Raw genomic sequence first — 22,660 nt, forward strand, 5'->3', positions numbered from 1 at the left:
AAGGGCAGTGTCTCCAAAAGTCTCTGCAGGTTTTCCAGAGTATTTTATTGATGCGTGCTTTTTTATATCTAGCTCTCAATCAGTCAGACTGCTGGGTAATCAATACTGGTAGAGGGCATTAAAACTCACTCTGTGTGTATTTGTGTAAATCCCTGGAAAGGGAATCTTCTCCTCCCTAATTCCTGCTCCTTATCTGTCCTCCCAGACACCCATCAGTGTCACATTTTTAAAGATATATGAGCCTGATAGTTAATGACTTCTAACTGCATTTTCCTGCTTTACATTCACGAGTAATGCTTATCAGGACTGTGCTGCACCCTCACATGACTCAATGTCTTAATGCTATGTACAGTATACACACATGTACTTTTCATATATAGCATGTTGTGTTAACATTTCAATTTATTCTCATAGAACGGTTTCTATTATATCCTAAATGCATGCACAACAGTCGGTATGTTATCATACAAAATAGCACCCTGCAAATGACGTTATATCTTAATGTAAAGTTATATAATAAACCTAAAATGATAGCAGTGCCAAGGTATGTTTTTATGCATTATTATTAATTTAATGCACTATGACGCAGTGGTCCCATAAATTTGTCTGTGGTGGCAGGCATGCTGAAATCAGTCAATTTCTCATTCTGAAGTCATTAAAAACCACTGCTTTTTCAATGATTTCAGTGTAAGATCATGATGCCAAAAGTCACCTTTCGCGTCTGCATGATACGCTACTGGACGGCGTCAGTTAAAAACGTAGCTGGGCAGAACTGGTTGTATTGTTCTTATGTGTCAGCGGATGACCGGATGATATTGTGATATGCAGACGGGTGGTATCGGATGAGAACACGGCTGGACTGAGCCTGTTGTGTCAGCATGATCTGCCGCAAAAAGTTTTTTTTTTTTTTTCCTACTATGTGCCTCCTTTCCCTAATCCTAACCATCCGTGCCAGCATGTGCGTTTGTTGATGTCCCAGCGTTGGTTGCCATGTGCTTTTCTTGTCTAAAAATAACCATGTGCAGTGTCATTTCAACATGTACTTGTCTTGATGTTATGGTAGCGGCATCCCAGAATGCCAACAGCAGACGCTGAAGGATACGTAGAGCACAATATGTAGTGAAGTGTATGAAGTCCACTGCAAAGTACCAATATGTGACGACTTGGAATGAGAACATGTTGGCATTTTCTGCTTATTTTAGTACCCAAGGCTCATATTTTACAAATATCAGACATTTTTCTTTTAAGAATGTTCAGAAATCCTTTCTTACCGCGAACGTGTGACATTGAATTTTACCTGGTTTCCGTTAAAGAAAGTTGAGCCTTTCATTCAAACACTTTTTTAGTAACCTATTCTGAAAACAGCAGCTCCTGGAACCTGATATCTGGCTGCCTGATGGTGGATTTCTGCACCTGCTATCACAGCTTGGTCATGTTGAAACTGACATTTTTCCTTTTCTCTTCACAAACAACACATAATTATAAATTAATATATTACATCACATCCACTGCCAGACTCCAGTTTGCTCCAGACTTAGATCCACAAATGCACTAACAATAAGATCCAGATGCTGTGAGGAGCAATCATGACCTGATTGACCTACTTTCTGAGGCACACTCGTCTGATTCTCAGTAGATCAGATCATTAGCAGACCAGAAAACTGGCTTTGTGAGTTTCTGTGTTTGCTGGTATAAACCCTTGGCAGCAGCACACTGCAGTTTCAGGGGAGCTCTCACTTCAAAATCTCATTTTGGAATCGTTACACTGCAGCTACATTTAATCTGCAGTGATGCCGCTGTAAGCATTACATTTGCTAGAGTTAATGCATGGAAAATCAGCAAGCAAATAAATGCACTGGATACACGATCTGCATGCAGACAAAACCACCGCTGTGATGTACTGCAGCAGCAATATGGCTCCTCGTGTGAAATTAACTTCCATCTCGTAAAAATGTGAAGTAATTCTTTACATTTTGCTGTATGATGATTTTTACTTTACATGTCAACATCCTTATTTAAGGTGATTTAACATATTTTAAGTTGTGTAATAGTGACACCATTCTAGACTTAAGACCATCATGTACTTGAAATATGCTTACAAAGTGTTATTTAAGCATATTAAGATACAATTTCCTTACACAGTTAGCTGGAAATACACATATTTAGTTATGTTTTACCAATACTTGGAAGTGTTACCTTTCAGAATAAGCCAGCAATGCCTCCAGTAAATATTTTTGACTCAAAAGTAGCACATGCATTTTCCAATACACTTGTAGCGTTCTTAAGTTAAGATGCTTTATCTGATTTTAAGTTGTATAATAGTGACACCATTCTATATTTGAAACCATCTTGTACTTGAAATAAGATTAGAAAATATTATTCAATCATTTTAAGATAAAATGTCTTCAGTATTAATAATTCACTTTGCTGTGCAAGTGTGCCACCTTGCTAGTGAGTCTACCGAGCTTGACGCCTTCGGCTCAGGAAAATCTGAAGTTGAACCGCCTGTGAGCTGAAATAGAGCGTAATTTAGAAACCATCTCCCCATATCATGAAAAGAGAACAAGCACAAGGAGAATGCATGCTTGTGTTAATATCCTCCTGCTGTCTCTCTGTGTGAAACCAGTATAGACTGAAATAACTGAGAAACATCGCCCGGGGCTGCCACATGCATACAGCTATAAACAGACACACACACACACACTCACACACACACACACACACACACACACACACACACACACACACACACACACAAAACAATAAATCTGTTGCTTCCTTTCAGCAGCAATGTACCGAGAGGAGGAGGAAGAGGCACTAATCTGAGAGAGGGAGGGATACACAGAGAGAGAGGGGGGTGATGTGACCTGAGACCAGTTCAGATAAGCACTTTTTGTTCTGTCAACAAATGTAAAGACACACACACAGAAACTCTTTGTCAGTTTCTTCTGCTGCTGAGTTGTCACGGTGACAGAGGAGGTCATCTGGATGAATGCCTCCTATTATGGGATATGTGCTCAGATCCCTGGATTGGGGGTCGAAAGGTTAAACATCCAATCAGCACGCGGCGCAGCTAAAACCCTTTGAAACCAAGAATCCTAATAAGTTACGGGCAGAATCGATAGATGTCGATGAGGACACATTTCATAGGAATAATCCAGGCGAAAGCAGATGGAGGGAGAGCTTAAGTCTTCTTTTATGTCTGACTGATATGAGTTTTTAAAGGACAACATTTAAGCCTCCAATAACTGATACTTTGTTTTCAAACGCTATAAATATGTCCATTCTCGTTACTTAATGCTGTCCATGTATCCACAACAACATATTTTGTTATTGGTTGATTTCTGTTTTTTAATAACAGGTAAATTGTGGACAAAGAGATAAAAAACATTGATCTAACATGCATCCTAACAGAAATGGGATGATAGCAACATACTGTGCAACACAGTCATCTTGTGACATATCAGCGCTTCTTCAGTGGACTTTTCACATATGACACACGAAGTATCCTGCTGTTGACGTCCCGGGACGCCACATCAATTTACGCCTGCTAAATGCATTTTAAAAACACACTTCTGTTTTCACAAGAATTGTACAGTTTTTGCTCAATAGATGCATAGTCGTTTTCAAAATAAGTGTATAAGAGTTTGGGTGTAGAAAAAAACATGGTTCTCAAGCCTGCCCTATTACCGACTTTAAATCTCCTTATCTTATGTTGTTAACCAGCTGCGTTTCAAAGTGACGCCACCAGTTGATGTATCATACCGCAAAAGGAAGTATTTTTTTTTATCTCTGTGTGACGTCAAACTGACCAAGTGGCGGTATTTGAGGACTTCGTAATAGCGGTCAAAGAGCTGTTAACAGAGCTGCTAGAACTTATTTGTATAATAATTTACTTGTCATTGTCTTCCTGCTCCAACAGTACTTTCAGACCGAAATATTCAAATTCTTTTCCGTCTGACCCACCGTCTCCAACTCTTCCTACCTATTAGTCTTTTTCCAGTTTCCAGCCTGCAGTTGAAGGATTAGAATGTGCTGTTCTGAAATCGGCTCGTCAGCCTGCCAGCCACTGATAAGCACACTCAGGATTGATTAGATCTGCCTTTAATCTATTCAACTTTTTCAGGCGAATGGGGGGGAAAAAAAAAAAAAAAAAAAAGGGTTAGGAGGGGGGAGGCGAGGTACATGATATGGTGACTTTGGGAACACGTGCCCAGAGGGCAAATGCATTGTAAGCCGCATTTTCAGGCATTAGATCATATTAAGTATGAGCTTTTACAAGTCCTCTTTAACAAGCTGCTGTAGGCAAATACAAGCTAAACAATCCAGATTAATTTTCTATTAACCATGAAGGACAGTAGTTTTCACTGAGAGAGACAGAGGCAAAAAATTTCTTTAGAAAGAGAAAGAAAAGAACAAACAAACAAGTATAATCAAATATGAATGAAAGAATCAGAGATAATGCTCTCTGTGTGCTTTCAGCCATCACTCTCTGTCTCTGAAAGAGACGCAGTCGGTTAAACTGAATGCTAAACAGGCAAGCGGGGCCCGATGTGTCAAAGCCAATCCACAGGCCTTTTGATTTCACACACACACACACACACACACACACACACACACACACACACACACCGTATGAAAAAAAAGAAAGTTGAACGCACCTTTAGCTCATTACTGTCGTCGGATGCGTTGAGGGTTTTCTCCTCTGCACGGCGACACAGATCTGCCTGAGAGAAACAGAAAAGAGAATTTAGATTAATCACAAGCAAGAAATTGAATTTATTGTAGAGGAAAAGGTTCAAAGACATTGTGTATTATGGGATTATGGAAAATTAGATATGTGCTAATTGAATGTACGGTATAGCTCATGGTGTGCATGTAGTGATGCAGGGGACAGAGTAGATGTGTGACTTGTTTGACCTTTGGAAACCTGAGTAAATAGGTTTGATTACCTTCAAAAACATGGAAGGAAGTTACAAGAAAATTGCCGGAAATTTAGTGAAAACAGACATGAAAAATGTTTAAAAACATGAAAGGTTAAAAAAAAAAACTTTAAACTAAATAATAGAAATAATTCTTTGATTATTGCCTTTTAAGCCCTAAAAAGAAAAAAAAAGAAATCTAATGAATTTGCAAAGGATTCAAAGGTTCTTGCCAAGTTGGTCGGTGCCTTTATTTCCATGTTTTTGAAAGAAATAAAATTTGCTCGGGTTTCAAAGGGTCAAATAACATCTGAAAGGCATCTGAATGCAGTTCAACTGATGTCCAGGTTTTAAAGGGTTCCCTGAGAATATTTCTGAGAAGGACAAAAATGAAAGTGAATAAATAATAAACAAATATGAAGTGGGGGCAGATGCAGAGTAAGCTTTGTGAGAGCTCAGAATGCAAATTTGAACATTATCAACTTAACAAACAACCCCCCTTTAACCCTCTGATTTTTGTGAAGCTGTCAGATACTCTTTCTAATCTGCCGCTCTTAAGCTCTCTACAATAAATTTCCCGTTTAAAAAAAAAAGTGTTTCCGAGCCATTAAATAACGCCGTCAACAAAAAGAGCAGCGGGCTGACGGAGCTCCAGCAGAGACACCAAACAGTATTCACATTGAATTCACTCTCTCATATCAAAACAGCTGCACTGTAGTAATGCAAGACTGTGAGTGAGTAAAATATAAATAAAAGATATTTAATTCATGTGTTGACTTAGCCGGCGCTGCTCTAAATTCACCGAGCCACTTCCTGGATGTACAGTGCACCCGCCCGCAGCGACTTTGTGCTTGTTAAGACTTTCAGCATCCAGCCTGATGTAAGAGCTCAGAGCGGACACACTGCAGCCCAAACACGATGCACACATAAACAAACTGTCCACATTGATTACAGTTTACATCACGGCCCGACAGCAGAACATATGATGACGAATCTCTCTGACCGGCTCTTTGACCGGAGCTGTCGACCTCAGGGGTTTTGATAAACTGGGTTTTGAGTCTGAGTTCTGCTTCTCATTTTCACATGCGCTCTGCGAGTTTGGGCTCAAAATATAAAAGTTGCTATAAATATTAAATGTTAATATGAGGTATTGCTTTCATTATTTAAAAAATGATGCCGTTGTCATGTTATGTTTTTCTGAAATATTCTCATAAAAATAGAACAAGACCTTAGCACATGGTAAGGCAGGTTTAGAGAGAGAAAAACAAAACAAAAACAGCCACACGGGAAGCAAAGTCAGAGCTCTTACACAAAAGTTGTTTTTCATGTGGGATGCATCCACCTCCCAACCCGTCCTATAAGCGCACTCTCACATCTTTTATTGACGTCATTACTGGCCGTCATTCTTGGACGCAAAAGGTGTTTTTTGGCATTATTTGACAATTTTTGAGTGAGAAAGGTCTGCTTCTTCCACTAACCCTAACCATCGGTCCCAGCATGTGCTTTTGTTGTCTAAACACAACCACGCGCGGTTCAAGAAAATGTCAGACATTTGTGTAGCTCTTCCACCTAATCTGTTGTTTTGTGGTGAAGATTTATATTTCTGTTATTATTAATTACATATTTTCACATAAACAACGCATGTAACTTTAAATTTTATTTCTTGTCTGAACTTGCGTATGACTCAGCTAAGTTAATGACACATTATCAGTCACTGTAACAGGTTTTGTTACCCTGGCTTCATCCTGGAACGTTATTATCAGTATTTGTTTATTGAACAAACATGTTGTCAGATGATTTTAGGTAACGGTTAAAAATCTGAGTGAATCCAATGTCTTGTTTTTTGGATGTGTGAAAAAGGACCGACCTCTGTTAGAAGTTATATCACTGCTTTGCAAACCAATTCAGTTCTTTGATTACTGATCTTTATATTTCTTACGACTACGCCTCTGAGAGGTTTCATTTTGAGTTAAAAGTACACAAAATTTTCATCATCAAGACATGTGACGTGTTAATGCTCACGAGCTGCGCAGTTGCAACTGGCAGCTGAGACCCATTTGTTTTTCTGCAGCCACAAAGCCAACCTGTTAAGTTTCAGCCTTAAATGACCTGTTATTGTCACATCACGGTCTCTTTACTGCTGTAAAAACACAAATGTCTGGGTCAGGGTCCAAAGAAAAGGATTATGATAGATTAGAATGATCTTTTTGGGACGATTGTAAAAGAAGTCACTTCCGTTTTGTCTTCATTGCATCCACCTGTGCAGAGAGTATGCTCTCGCCTCCATCAGTAACTACCAGTCAGAAGACCCAGAGCATGCTCATTAACCTCGGCGTGTCCCAGCGGAGCGGCTCAGGGCTCGAGCTGCGACTCAGCGATTCGAACAGTCCAGCTCCCCTACGTGAGTGTGAATCAGGGCGTTCACTGAGAATGAAAATTTGTGATTTGTGCAAGAATACAGTGGGTGAATAAGGGTGAAAAAAACAGAAGAAAGCAGTCTGGCAACATGAGATTTTGCTAAAAGTTCCCTTCCATCTAGCAATTATGTGGGTGTGATGGTGCATGAGTGGAGAGACGAAGAAAAATACTGCGAGGAAGATATTTTATAACGCCGTAATGGCTAGATATCAAAAGGCCAAAAACTGCCTTTATCCTCTCTGCCACATTTCTTTTATCCACGTCTTTATAAATGTACAGCGAGAGATCACACAGCTCAGAGGACCGAGACTCTGCAATAATTAACCTCGCCTCCGTTTTTAGCAGGAACTAAAGATCAGCACAAGGAGCGTCAATGAAACAGACTTTTGTAGGAAATTTAGGAAAAACCATAAAAGAAAGATGATTTTTAGATTTTTACTACAACAAATTCTGGGATGTTGAACACTGTTTTACTTGGGACAGATCAACATCAACTCGGTGCTTTGAAAAGTGCAACTTTCATCTCCAAAAAGGTGAAATCGGTTTATTAAATTAATCCAAATATACACACAGTTAATAAATCTCATATTTTGTGTTTAATTAGTTCAGCCCTTTTACGTTTTTCTCGTTTTATCCTGTTTCATGCAAACAAATTGTGAAGTAATAATATAATAATACAACTTTTTTCTTAAAATTGCAACTTGATTCAGGTAATGTTATGACTTTATTCTCAAAATCAGAGATTTTTCTTTTTTTCAGCATTCCTCTGATCCTCATCATTGATTAGAACAAGGCCCAATAAGTTGCATAAACAATTCAAAAAACAAGACTTTTTATTGTAATTACTGTGTTTCCTTAATTTTTCCCCCAAACATCTAATTAATCTGAATAATGCATAAAACTGTTAGCATTACGAGAAAGTGACAGCAGATTTGCAATCAAATTTACAGCAGCATCGCCATCACCTGCACAACTCTGAGCGCCACAAACACCTTCATCATCAGCAGAGTGGTTTCCCAGATCATTATCATTCAGTGTTGGTAATATCCCTCCTGTATAACACCAATCATCATCATGCTATCCTTATTATGGGCACATCGGCCTGCTTTGTATGCAGAGAACACGGACTCCTTTCACCTTGTTAAAGAGGAAGAAATGGATTTTGATCCGGGTTTCTGTAGCAACATGTGCTGACGCAGCACACGTGCGTTGACAGCAACAGCATGCAACTACACAGCAGATTTTTTTGTCTTTCTGAAGCGTTGTGCTAATCATTACTGTGTGATATGTTGCTGTGGAGCTATACCAATCACTGTTGTGCTATCGTGATTATCATTCTGCAGCTAAATCTGCCCGCTTTGTATGCGGAGACTACTGAGCTCATTCCAACCAGAAAATGACAGCTCGTTATGTGAGGGAAAATGGATTTCACCATGTTGCTGTGTTGCAAGGGACCCTGAGACAATACTGTCAATACCATAAAGTGCTGTCTGAATTGGTTCTTGTGTGAAATGTGCAATGCATGAATAAAGGCCTATTGATCGGCACTCCAAATGGCTCTGTCGTGTACATGTTTTGGGCGCCTGCACACAGGCTTTCCAGAAAGTGATAATATTTAGTATTGATTTATTTTGATGAATTGCATTCATATCTGGAGAGTGATTGTACTCACAGCAAACATGTTGAGACCTACAGATCTTATGTTTTGTTTTGGCAATAAATAACAGTCCAGATAAAACCATTTGAAAGACATTATGATGTATGACCGCACTCCAGCAGAGGCTTGGGTGTGCAGATTGTTGTTTCGGCTGCAGTGTGCTTACCTAATAGGACCGTTCAGTGTGTCTTATCCCGTGGATCTATACCTTGAAAGCAATGAACTTCCCTTGTTTAGTCTACTCTCTTGCACCTCACAACAAGCATAAGTGGCAACAAAACCAGCACTTATATAAGGTATAAATAAGGTTCCAGAGTGCATAAAAAAGCAGGAAAACAGAGGTTCTTTATCAAAAAAGTGCCCGTGGAGGATCCCTCACACCTCCGACAGAGGTCCTAGCTAAGACCCTAATGTGCTAAAATCCTGGAAATGTCCCAAAATGCTAATAACATCCTAAAATCCTGGAAATGTCCTACAATCCAAGAAATGTCCTAAAGTCCTACAAACATCCTGAATCCTTATGAAATTTCTTAAAATTGTAAAGATTTTTGTCCCAAATCCTATAAGTGTCCTAAAATCCTAGAAATGTCTCAGTATCTGAGAAGCGGGCTAAAATCTAAGAAATGTCCTAAAATCCTAGATAGGTTCTGAAGTCCTACAGTTTCCTAAATTCCTAGAAATGTCCTAAAATCCTGGAAATGTGATAAAATCCTGGAAATGTTCTGAAGTCTAAGAAATTTCCTAAAAGTCTTAAAACATCCTAAAATATTAGAAATGTCCCAAAATCTTACAGTGCTATGAAAAAAATTATCACAAATGTCCTTAAATCTTAGAAATGTCCAACAGCCCGAGAATTGTCCTAGAATTTGAGAAATGTCTTAAAATCCTATAAGCCTGTCTGGGGCTGCTGCGACTGGCCCCTGCCCCCTGTCATTTTGCAAAAGTGGCCCGTAAACAAAGCAGTTTGAGCGTCCCTGTTGTATGAGTTGTGTGAAACAGAAGCCTAAAAGCAGGTATGAGATGATATTTGGCTGCAGCTGCAGGAACAAGGTCATTTAAGGATACAAAGTGCCATCATCTCTCAGCTTAGCCACCCATCACTGCAGAAAATAATAACATTTTTTTCCAGAGTTTTGGACCAGTCTGCAAATTCTGTAGGCATGCCGACCTGCTCAAACACGCACACACTGTGTCACAGGATATTTGCACACACATTTCATGCACACATGCAAATAGACAGCTTGAAATGCAGCCATTAGTGTTGCATCTGTCATTAGCTAAAAGGCCTGAAGCTGGAGTGAGACCAGAATAATTATTCTGATTATAGTCCTCTAGCTGAGCTCTATCCAAACACATTACACTCTCTCAGATTAAAATCTGGTGTTTCATCTCGTTTCTAAATCAAGATGCCGGGATTTACTCCATGATCGCAGCCAATTGGAGTCGCTAAATCGAAAACAAAAGCTGGAGAACAGCCTAATTCTGTGCAGACGTATGAAGGCAAACAGCAATTTCTAATAGTTTGACTGGACTGGAGATGAAGAGTGAGGATGTTTATTTACTCCTCAAACAGCTGCAGCTCTCGGGCTTTACAGGGCAGTGGAACAGTTGACCTTAACACGGGCGAAGTTGGCTGCATTCGAGAGCCCTGCAGTCATTCCTGACCCAGAGTTAAGGCTTTTGACCTCTGCAGATCTTCATGACACTAATGGATGGTTTTGCAGCCCATTTACTGGAGGAGTTGGCGATTTACGTTTCTTCAAACCACAAATACGTTACATCTGTATGTTTATAAGTATCAGCATTTCTGTGATGTAGTTTATGAGCTGCCTTAGTCATCACCAAGGAGTGGTGGTTAGTGTGACACTTGGAAGTGATGCTTGGCAAACTGCAGACCACTGTATGAGACCAACAAACAACAAGACAATTTGAAGTGTGTCACTGTTTTTCCTGCCAGGATAGTGGTCTGAAAAACAGTTTTTATGTACCCCGACATCACTCCTTTTCCATTTGGGATTGTGCCCCCTAAAACTGGGTATTATTCACCAAAACATGATCTTTTTCTAACCGTTACCAAGTGAGTCGTCACTGCAGCTCCTAAAGCTACTGTCTTAGCCGAACTGTATGAAACTATCACAACAGAGAAAGAAAAGCCCATGCACGTTGATTGTTTACACTGTGAAGTCAACCAATTGTCACCAAAATCTGCTGCTTTGTCAGTGATTTTGGTGTTGACTGATGCAAAAAGTCACTTTTTCTAGATGGAACACCAGTCAGCACCAGGCGCAGCAGGATTACTGCCTTCACAAGCTCCTCAGAAATATCGTATTTACCATATTTACAAGTTACGAGCACATGAACATCTCATAATTACAAGTGGGAAATTGGTGAATTTCACAAAACTTTATAAATTATTTCTTCAACAGCGAACAGCTTAAAACACCGATGCTTTGTCATCATGATATCTCATGTCAGCGACCGAGTGTTTATGTAAGAAAGTGATTATACGCATGAGTGTGAGGATGAATATGGGCCTGTAACTGTGAGCATGTGTTCATGAGTCTGATGCTCTCGGTACCACTGCGGTGAAATGATGCAAGCAGAATGTGATAGCGGCTTTGAGGATCAGCACAGTGGGCGCAGCTGGCAGCCACACACACATACACACTCACACACACACACGCGTACACACACATATTGGCTGGCAGGGACTGGTGGATCCCAGCTGTGTCAGTATTATTCATGCGCCAGTATGCATTCACAGGTGCACGGGCACATGGACAAACACACACAGGCACATTTCATTGTATCGGTGTACACAAGCTGCTCGAGTGTTAACATGTACAGGTCCACGCACAAGCACACTCGTTACCTCCGTGACGTGCAGTCACGTTGGCAAGCATTGTGGAAAAAAGTGGCAACTTCAGCGTGAGCCAAGCAACGGGTCAGCAATTTATGAGACCTGTCTAAATTTGGCATCACTCTGTAAAATAACTGTATGCGACTCTTTTTTATCTGCACTCTTTAAACTTATTTTTGGTGCACAGTTCCTTTCATATATTTTATCTTTAGGCAAGCATCCTCCGCCTCCCCCTCCTCCTCCTCCACTTCCTCTCACCTCCTTTCTGACTCATTGCTGAGTCTAAAATAAAATGCTACACAGGAGATGCAGGTGCAAATGGCGAGCAGTGATTTTACAGGGGATTGGCTGGTAACTAGAGGCCTATTTTTTATCTTTTGAGCTCAGACGTCCTGCTCCCACAATAGTGCTACTCCTACAACACTTGCTCTAGACAGCCGAGTGTTTTTCCACTTCCTCATCTGAAAATATGAGCCAAGCTTCTGTCAGATGCTCTGAAATAGCTCTATGTGGTTAGATAAGCCCGAAAGATAGAAGTCAGGATGATCTTTTTTCTCCATCTCAAGTGCCGAGCAATAACTTTCTGTCTATCCGTGAAAACTTTATTTCATATTGAAATAGACATGATTAAGGAAAGACAAATAACACTGAAATACATCTTTAAGGTGTTTCTTTATTTCTCAAATATAAACTTTAATGCTGAATGTGAAAACCGGACTGCAGTAACAAGATTAAAACACATATTCAAATACATTTTTCAGTTTTTTTCTGTCCACTTTGGCATTGTGCAGTGCTTAAAAATCAAAGCCAGGTAAATGCTGATCGAGCTGCATGCCTGTTCTTATTACATGTTTCCGCAGTGGTTATGGCGAATGAACCCAATGCCAAACGCCACCTGTCAACCTCACTTGAAATTACAGCCGGATTGAACCTGTCGCATCAGTTTGAAACGCTTCAAGTAGGAACATAATATAAGAAGCAGGGCAGGAAGTGGATGAATCCAACAAACCCTGGACTTTTATGCAGGAGTCTGGTGTTGTCTTCCTGTCTGCAAAAACGCCAATATTTGATGACTTAAGAATGAGATCGTGCTAAAAATACACCTTAACAATGTTAAATTAAGCTTGTGACTGCAGTCCAGTTTTAAACATGCATCTTAAATCTTATATTTGATAAAAGAAACACATATTCCCCGACACTTTGGTTTTTCTCTTTCTGTCCACTGTCTGAAAAATTAAAGCAAATCAAGTGCTGCTGCTGATTTCACCTCCCTTTTCTCTGACAAAATCAAATTAAGATCGGGCCTAAAGATCATTCGTTTTGTCCGACCAACAATCTGAAATCTGTTGACATGTTTGCTCAATAAACTGTTCCTTGATTGTCAGAAGCGATTAGTCAATCAATGGACAGAATCAGTCAAACTGCTAATGTTAAGCACTTAATTTTACTGTGCAGAAAGTCAGACATACACACAGACCACATGGAATTAAAACGAATATTTAAATACACTTTTAACTGTTGAAGTGAGCTGCAGCTACTTGAAAGCACTCGGCACTTTTGCTAAATCTGCAGAAATGTGAACAGCAGGCGTGGGTGTAAGGTCAGCGGCGGACATGTTGATGCTGTCTGCCTTTTTAAAGCAGAGTTTGATCTCAACAGCTGCGGCAAGATGGAGGACCCCCTGTAGCTGTTTGATTTTTTAAATTTATTAACTCTCCAGTCCTTCACAGCCACTTTTTAAACCAGCTCGGACAAAACAATCCTCACTGCAAGAATCATTTGAATAAAAACCACAAGGCCTGAAGTATATTGTTTGCATGAGTTGCACCAAAGTCTGCAAACTGCAAATTCTTAACTGTAACAAATATCCTGCTTTTCCGCTGTGAATAAGATCGTCATGTTTTCATTGTGTAGTGATCCACCAAGCTGATAATGTGTCATTTAAAGTCTACAAATCCATCAGGATGCTTTTGATTTGGTTTCACTGTCTTGCAGTTCTTTAGTCCACAGGACTGAGGGAACTTTTTAAAAGTAACAAACTGTGGTTGAGCAATTTAGCTGAAGTCTGTGAGCCATCAGTGTTGTCCTTTTAGTGATGTTGTTGAAAACTGTAGCTCATTATATTTTCCTTATTGATTTCTTCTTAATTTGGCCCTGTCTCTGGAGAATAGGACGCTGCTCATTTACAAAAAGCTGCTCATGTATTTTTTTAAGGGTTGTAATTTAAAACTCTCCAGACTTCACTCTCATTGTTCCCACAGCCACAGACTTCTTTATTGCTTTAAGGTGAGAAGCTTTTATTAGCCCCTCGAGGCTCTTATCTGCACAAACGAGTCATTTGCATCTTGTGTATTTATTGTGTTCACTTTCGATTGTATCAGTGATTTCTCCTTCCCCTTATGTCAGGGAAACTAAAGTTGTACAATTTAAAGAAAACTAATTTTGAGGAAGCAGAGCAGAGCTTGACAAAGAGCACATGAGGTCAACCTCATTTGGAGTTAGGGGTGTAAATATGTATCAAACTGGTGGGAAGAGCAGATTTTAATTTGCAGAGACTGATTGTGATGGAGCTCAGGCTGCTGTCCTTTTCTTTGCTGTAGCAGTGTATGTTGTCTGCAAACTTCAGAGCAGCAACACTAAACTCTGTGTTACTATATAGCTTCTACAGTAAAGTGTAACCTGGGGTTTAACAACCTCTGTGCTATAGGTGAAGGCTGATGGAGAGACAGAGAACGAAGGGAGCATAAGAGAAAGAGAAGAACTGAAGCATCCTCTTTACTGCACATCCTACTAGACACTAATTCACACACAGATAGCAGCCCCATTGCCAGGAGAAAATGTTGGCATTGTACATTTTTACAAATTGCAAAAAATGACGAATCATACAACAAAGTGTCGAGTTTATGAGCTAATTTTGTCATCTTGAAGGGGGTGGGGATGGTGGATGGAGGGTCAACGATGTGACACGCCTGATCACTGTTTGACACAAACAAACAACAAAAGTGAACTCATTGCCATATTTCCACAGGGATTACAATTTAAAAAAATAATCAATTAATTATTTTTTATTTAATTTTTAATTTAATTTATTTTTAAATTATTATTATAAAATAAATAAAATAATAAATAATATATATATTTTTTCTGGATATTGCTGCATTTCCTGCCGGGATTGTGTCAGGGAAAGTTATTGCTTTTAACTGAGACATTGTCTTCAGATTTCAGACAACTTTTTAAATCCTGCCAGGGGCAATTTGTTTGAACATCTTGCTGTGTGCACGTACAGTAACAGGTAGACACATAAAAAGATAGATAGTAATATATGAAAATAAAATTGTACCGAGGAGTTCAGTGGATTGAAGGAATCCATAAATAGCATAATGTTAAGATTGATTATTAATGAAAAAAGAAAACAAACAAACTTTCCAGAGAATTTACTGGTCGAATCGCAGAGAAAATAAAGTGTCTAAAGTGGAAATAATGTCTCTTTCTGGAGAATTTGTTGATTGCAAAAAAGTCTCTTTGTGTCACTCTTGTGATCTTAGAACATAACAAAATTTGTGTGGCTCTAATTCTTAGAATATATGAACCGTATGTGCATTTTCACATATCATACGGCCTATTCTGTGAGGAAACATTGTGATTTTTTAACTATGTCTTTTGTTCTTAAACCTAAACACACATTTACCACTGCATTGTTAAAGCTCCATCCTGTCTGCGACGTAATAATGTGTATATGTGATTATATTAGGTGATACAGATACTGCAAAACATAACAAATACCTAATGTACACACACACTTTAGCAAAACCCAACATTAAAACACAAAATCACACAGGAACATACATCCAGACGCAGAGACGATAGTGGACGCGCATGTTTGTGCTCACACAAACATATAATGACCGCGTGTTTCCGAATACGTGACCGAGGGGAGAGCTATATTCAAGTTGACATGTTGACTTAGAGAGACGGAGAAAAACGAGGGAGAGTCATTTAACTGACAGGGTGGGGAGGAGGGATAAAGAGCGAGGAGAGAGAGATGATGGATAGAGAGACGAGGGGAGGAGGAGGAGGAGGAGGAGAGGCAGAGAGCAAATATGCTTTTTACATATTCAGTTCTGCATGGCGGCTCTGCTTCTATATGTACGTGCACACTCAGTTAGGACTCGCCTCACTTGTCGATGATTTTCATTTAGATAGTTTGTTATTGTATGACACGCTCTCTTAGTCACACACACACACACACACACACACACACACACACACACACACACACACATACATGTATAATGATTGCTCTCAACTGTATCTTGACATGAGCTCGGCACTGTGACGCTCATCTTTAATGTCTGTTTGGAGCATTAAAAAAAAAAAAAAAAATAAAAACACCAGCTTTGCAATCATCGAGGAAGTGGCTCCCACTGAAAACACATCGCCATCTCATGAAGAGATAATTTCCATCAATTACATATTTGCAAAGTGAATGCTGTCAACAGCGCTGGAAGATTACCCTAGAAATGTTCTTTTTAATTCTGATTTTCAGTTTTATGTGCTCCCGCTTGGATGAGTGAGTAGCGAGAAAGTCCTTCAGCTGGAGGACACCCCGGACATTCAAAGCCTCAAGAGTGGGCGAGCGTCGTTTTGTGCTTCAGTGTCCTCGAGAAACACACTGAGTAACAAAACCATTCTGAGATCACAATCCTGTTTATTTATGATGACGCTGAGATCATTGCCATCAGTTACCCTTTGAAAACTTGCAAACTGGCTTGATTTGTTTATAAACATAGGAAGAAGGTAATAAGCAACCTAAGAAGACATGACCCAGACATGAGCACAAATGAATGAAAAAAAAACCTATGAAAGTTAACTAATTTAGCGAGAGGAAAAGAAACCAAAAAGGGAAGTTAAAATAATAATAAAAAACAACAACAACAACAAACAACAACAAACAACAACAACAATAATAATAATAATAATAATAATAATAATAAAACAGGGAAATGCCCTGAGAAAAAGTGCATACAATTTTTGAAAAAAAAAAAAAAAAAAACAAAAATAAATTGTAATTCTATAAAATAATTTAAAACCTATAAATATGAGGATTAGAAATATATATATATATATATATATATATTTGGAAATTTTTCCCTAGCTTTGTTAAAAATAATTTTCCAAATTCACAAATCGTCATTGTTTTGCCAAGCTGCTCATTGTCATGTTTTTTGTTATTAATTCAAACCAAAGTTTCTTAGTGTTAAAGATTTGAATACTTGTAAAAGGTATCTGAATGCCACAAAAGAAAAGTAACGCTGATCCAAAGGGTCAACCTTTTGAAACCTCAGCAAATCAGCTTAATTCTTGTCAAAAACATGATGAGACCAGGAAATTACCCTAAAATTCCCAATAAATAAATAAAATCAGTAAAAACTAAACAAGGAAATTCCCTAGAAAAAATGTGATAAAATTTGAACTGAAATCAATAACATAGGAGATATACACACACCCTAACATATTTTTAAAGATCTAATTATATAAATGATAAACATAATAGAGTTTTCTGGACATTTTTCCTGTTTTTCTTTTTTTTAAAATTTTCTTTCTTTTTTTATTTTCTTCTCACCTTTTACTAATTTCTTCCAATTTGCTGGACATTCAAGTTGTGAAGTTGCTGATTACCGTGTTTGTGTAGGCTTCAAAATGTGTGCTTTTTAAAGATGTTTGAAACCTGGATCAATTTTCTTGTGCTGCATTCAAAGGGTTAATACACTTGTTAGAAAGAAGAAGTTACAACGTCAACGCCTGCAGTTCAGTTCAATCTGTCTTTGCGTCCATATGAGCATCATGTCAGCGTGTCCCCGTCCTCTTTGTTTTTCTTTGAGTGTTGGGGAGCTTTTTTCATCTGCCTGATTCTGCATAACACACACACACACACACACACACACACACACACACACACACACACACACACACACACACACACACACACACACACACACACACACACACACACACGGTCCACCATTTAAAATGTCCCCAAGGTGATCGATGAGGTGGTGATGGAAATGTCATCTAGTGCTAATACATTTATCATCGCTCATCCAGCCTCATGAATTTCTCCTTCGGTTTTCAATCATTTTTTGCTCTTTTACCACGAGACCGTTTGAATGTGGTGATTCATCGGACTGCCAGCGGTTTTCTCCGAGGAGGCAGAGCGGGCGTGCAGGCATCCAGCGCTCTGACCGGACTCATTAATTAGTGGGCAGGACAATGATAGCCTGTGTATACACGGCCCCGTGTGATGGGCTGGTAAATAAAGAGCCCGAGATCTCCAATCAGGGATCATCAGAAAGAAAACAACCACAGAAACAGTTTTACATTCCAACATGATTTCTTTGGGAACCTTTTTTTTGCTAAAGATAAACATCTGTGAGCAGTCAGAGTCTTTAATTTAACTCCAGCTGTTTGTTACCGGCTGCACTTTAATCGTCCAAAACCAAAAAATAACCTTTTCACTGTTTGGGAGCTGTAATATAAAACGTTATTGATCCCTGGAGGGAACTTCAGCTTGTTGCTCACCTCTTCACCAAAGAAGTGAGAGCAGTGGATCAGAAACAGTGTCTGTAGGGACGAGTTTTCTCATCATTGGGTCATGACCCCACAGATGGTCACATGATTTGAGTCACACATGATTATATAAACCAGTGATTCTAAACTGGTGCAGCTACTGGGCCCAGTTTTCACCTTAGTCATTAGTTCAAGGTCTGCACATAAGAGACATTATTGCATATTCAATTTAATTTCACAAACTGTCAATAGCATGTGGGCTTAAAACAGAAATAAATAAAACATGTTGCAACAATAAAGTGCAATTAGTTCAAAATCAGGGAAGTTTCAAGGTTTTTGGGACATTGGAGGCTTACTCTGAACCTCTGTAGAAAAAGAAAAGAACAGTCCCTCAGGGCTATTCTTATTTTTGAAAGAAAAAAAAAACATCAAAACAAAAACAGGTCACATAACACCAAGAATGGGGCGATGAAATAGTTACTGTTACTGTACAGAGCAAAATAGTAAAATAAAGAAAATAAAAATACATCACTCTACAGCAGGAAACCACACTTCAAAATAAAAGCTATTTGCTTCAAATTTACTGTACTTCAAAATGAAGTGTGTTCTTCACAAAACTGACATGGTAGTGAGTCACTTGGACCGCAACCCACCAGTTGGGAACCACTGATTTAAACCTTAAAGCTTCATCTTTTTTTTCTGCTCTTGTGAAATTTCCTTCCAAAGAAGCCTGCTTATTTATTTATTTATTTATTTATCAGCTCCTTGCATACTTTGTCACTGATCTTTCGTCGCTAGGATTTATGTTTTACACAGAATTACTCGAGGATGCTCTCGGGGATGCAGATAAATTTGCACGAGGACACGACCGCGGCCTGTTAAGAGCACGATCGGTCCTCTCATGCTTGAAAGCGAGCGATAAAGCTCGTTCCCCGGCAGGCGAGATGAGCTGCAGATGACAGTCAAACTGCCCTTTGAGCTTGGCGCACCTGTTTGATAAACACCAGGAACCTCTCCAGCCGCAGGATGAGTCTGAAACAAGGTGCAAAACGGCTCCGTAAATCTGGCCCCGACTCCCTGCTCCTCTCTGGACTCCTCTCCCTTTCTTTCTGCTGCGTCTCTTGGTATTCAGCGGCTGCTCTCTCTCAGCTCAGACTCTCTTATCTAAATCTCCATTCAGACAGAGAAAGAGACAGAGCTGGGGAGAGAGAGTCAGAGATAGATAATACAGGTCACTCTCCAATGACAACTCTAAAAGGCATCTGGGGAGAGAGGAGAGAGAAAAAAAAGGCGCCGCTGCAAAACAGTCTTATGGATTTCTGCTTTAAGCCGCGACCATGAAAACATGCAGACTTAATAAGTAGCTTGATGTGAAAGTTACTGTACATCTGGTGATTTTCTGGGCTCACAGCGTCTTAGCCGTTTATTTTAAGATCCGCTGAAAGCCTGTGGCAATGATAAATCAGCAAAAAATATCCACCATATGCCTGAGTAATGGAAAGCTAAGCCGTACAACAGTGAACAGCATTAACTCTTATCAATGCAAGATGGAATTTGTACCTTTTGTACCCTTTTGTCATTTTCGTGCCACCAAAAAATCCTTGTTTTTTTCACATGTTGGCAGTGTTTTTTGGTTTTTTTTTATCTTGAGGCCAGGATAAGGAAGCAACACTTTAACATGTTTAATTTATGCCAAACATGCCCGCAAGTCTGTTTTTATGATGTTGTTGGAATATTTTAGTGCAGTTTTCACGCTTTGATCATATTTGAGGAAAACACTTCCTGCCAGACATCCTTCAAAACATCAGCTGACCATCAACCCAAATGTCAAGTGGAATCAAGCTGTCTCAAATGGATGATTTTCATTCTGTAAATATCCATAAATAGTAAAATTATGTAGCATTAAAAGGACGCCTGGAGGTTATAGGAAAGGTGATTTGATGAATGCGGGCAGCATACACAAAATGAGGTGCTTGTCGAGATCATGAGATTATGAGAAATGTGACGAAAAAGTCATGACCTCTAACAGATGATGTCACCTCTGAACATTAACCAGCGGGTTCATTCACATTTTTACCATTTCCAGGACTTTTCCATGACTTTCAGGCAAATTTTCAAGACCATGCATTATCTAAAACAATCAATAGTCCTTAGTACTTCTTTTTCTTTACGATCTAGTAGATTTTTGCAGGCATGTTTTCTTTAAAAAAAAAAAATTGGGCCTTTTTTCTTTGATTTTCAAAGGGAAAAAAAGGCATTTTATTTTTAAGAAAGCATGCCCTCAAAAATCTTTAAAAAAAAAATGAAATTATCATTTGATTTTCAAATTTGTGATGGTCCTTGAACACATCATGTGTTATATTGATTTGTGGAACAAAATTCCATGACTTTTCCAAAACCTTCAGGGTATATTGAGTTTTTCCAAGACTTCAGGCCTGAAAATTGCTATTGGTTTTTCATGACCACAGAAACCCTGAACCAAGCATCATGACTTTAAAGCCTCACATAAAGCTTTTTTTGCCTCTTTATAGCAAACATAAATGACCTTTGTACTTCACGTGTCCTCTGCTGACCTCAGGGATTTGTCAATCATGCTGTACTCACAGCACAGTTTAATAAACATACATCGGCATGAATTATGCTTAAAATGACACACACACGCACACACTCAAATGAGATATATGCAAAGCAGTTTTTAATATTCTGAGTTTATAACATTCACTGCAATCGCCCCTTTAATCTCCTCTCATCTAATTTTCTAGTTTCTACTTGAAGACAAGCTGATATAGATTGGGAATGATCTCCAAAGCTACACACAGACACACACAGACACACAGACACAGACACACACAGACACACACAAACACACAGACACACACAGACACACACACACACAGACACACAGACACACACACACACACACACACACACGCACGCACGCACGCACGCACGCACGCACGCACGCACGCACACACACACTGATGTTTTTGAGTGATGTTGAGTCCTAATCTGAAGCAGGAGTAGAAATGCGAGTCCCTTAAAAACGAGGATGTTTGTTTTCATCATTCGGCTTTTTGGTGCAGCTCAGCTCAGTTCATTTATCTCTCTCCATTACTCTCAATCTCCTCTCTACCCCCCCCCCCCTCTCCCACTGCCTCCCCCTCTCTCCTCCGTACCTGAGGCACACTGTAAACTCCAAAATAAATTGAATTTGGCACGTTCTCAAACTGCTGACGAGTTTGACGCCTTGAGCAAATGCCAGTGTTTCTTGATTTTTTTTTTATATATAATGATACCACATGAAACAGCTCGGCAGTTGCAGTGGGACCTAAAACGACTCGCCAGATCCTCAAAAATAGATATTAAAGTCAATGAAAGCAAGCCAAAAACAAGAGGCTGAAAATAAAACTACCACATACAGTATATATCATGTTGCAGGCCAGGACGCACTAAAAGATGCTAAAAAAAAAAAGGCTGTAAAAAAAAGTCCTGTGGCCTGCCTGCCCACACTGCGGCCATCCCATCCTAAAACAAGACATTGTTATGATACAGTAAATCTGGGAACAAATGCACCTCTAACCTCTATTTCCAGGATTTTAGGACATTCCCAGGTTTTTGTGATATTTCTAGGATTTTACAGTTTTCCTAGGATTTAAGAAATTTCTAGGATTTGAGGACATTTTTAAGATTTTAGGATGTTTTCAGGATTTCATGACATTTCAAGGATTTTAGGACACCTCTAGGGTGTAATAATGTTTACAGGATTTTAGGTCATTTTCTCAGATTTTAGGAGGTTTCTAGGACTTAAGGACATTTGTAGGTATGTAGGACATTTCCAGGATTTTAGGACAATTTGAGTATTTTAGGATACTTTGATGATTTTAGGACATTTTACTGATTTCAGAACATTTCCAGGATTCAAGGACATTTCCAGGACTTCAGGGCATTTTGAGGATTTTTAGGACATTTCAGGGATTTTAGGACATTTCTGGGATTTTAGGACATTAAATGATTGTAGGACATTTCTAGGATTTTAGGACATTTGATTTCTAGGGTTTTAGGAAAGTTTGAGGATTTTAGGACATTCAGGGGTTTTAGGACAATAACAAGAGTTTGAAAATAAAACTACCAATTACAGTATATGTCATGTTGTTGGTGAGGATGCACTGAAAATTGCTAAAAAAAGGCTGTTAAAAAAATTCCTCTGGCCTGCCTGCCCACACTGCGGCCACCAAA

General features: G+C 39.2%; 1 protein-coding gene across 1 annotated transcript in view; it reads right to left on the reverse strand.

The window, feature by feature from the left end:
• LOC121954393 (cadherin-11-like) overlaps positions 1-22,660 on the reverse strand; it is a 117,011-nt gene that overhangs the window by 57,496 nt on the left and 36,855 nt on the right. The window contains 1 exon segment of the mRNA XM_042501868.1: positions 4,662-4,727. The gene's annotated coding sequence lies outside the window, so the exon portion shown is untranslated.

This window comes from Plectropomus leopardus, chromosome 15, assembly GCF_008729295.1.
Source record: "Plectropomus leopardus isolate mb chromosome 15, YSFRI_Pleo_2.0, whole genome shotgun sequence".
Lineage (NCBI taxonomy): Eukaryota > Metazoa > Chordata > Actinopteri > Perciformes > Serranidae > Plectropomus > Plectropomus leopardus.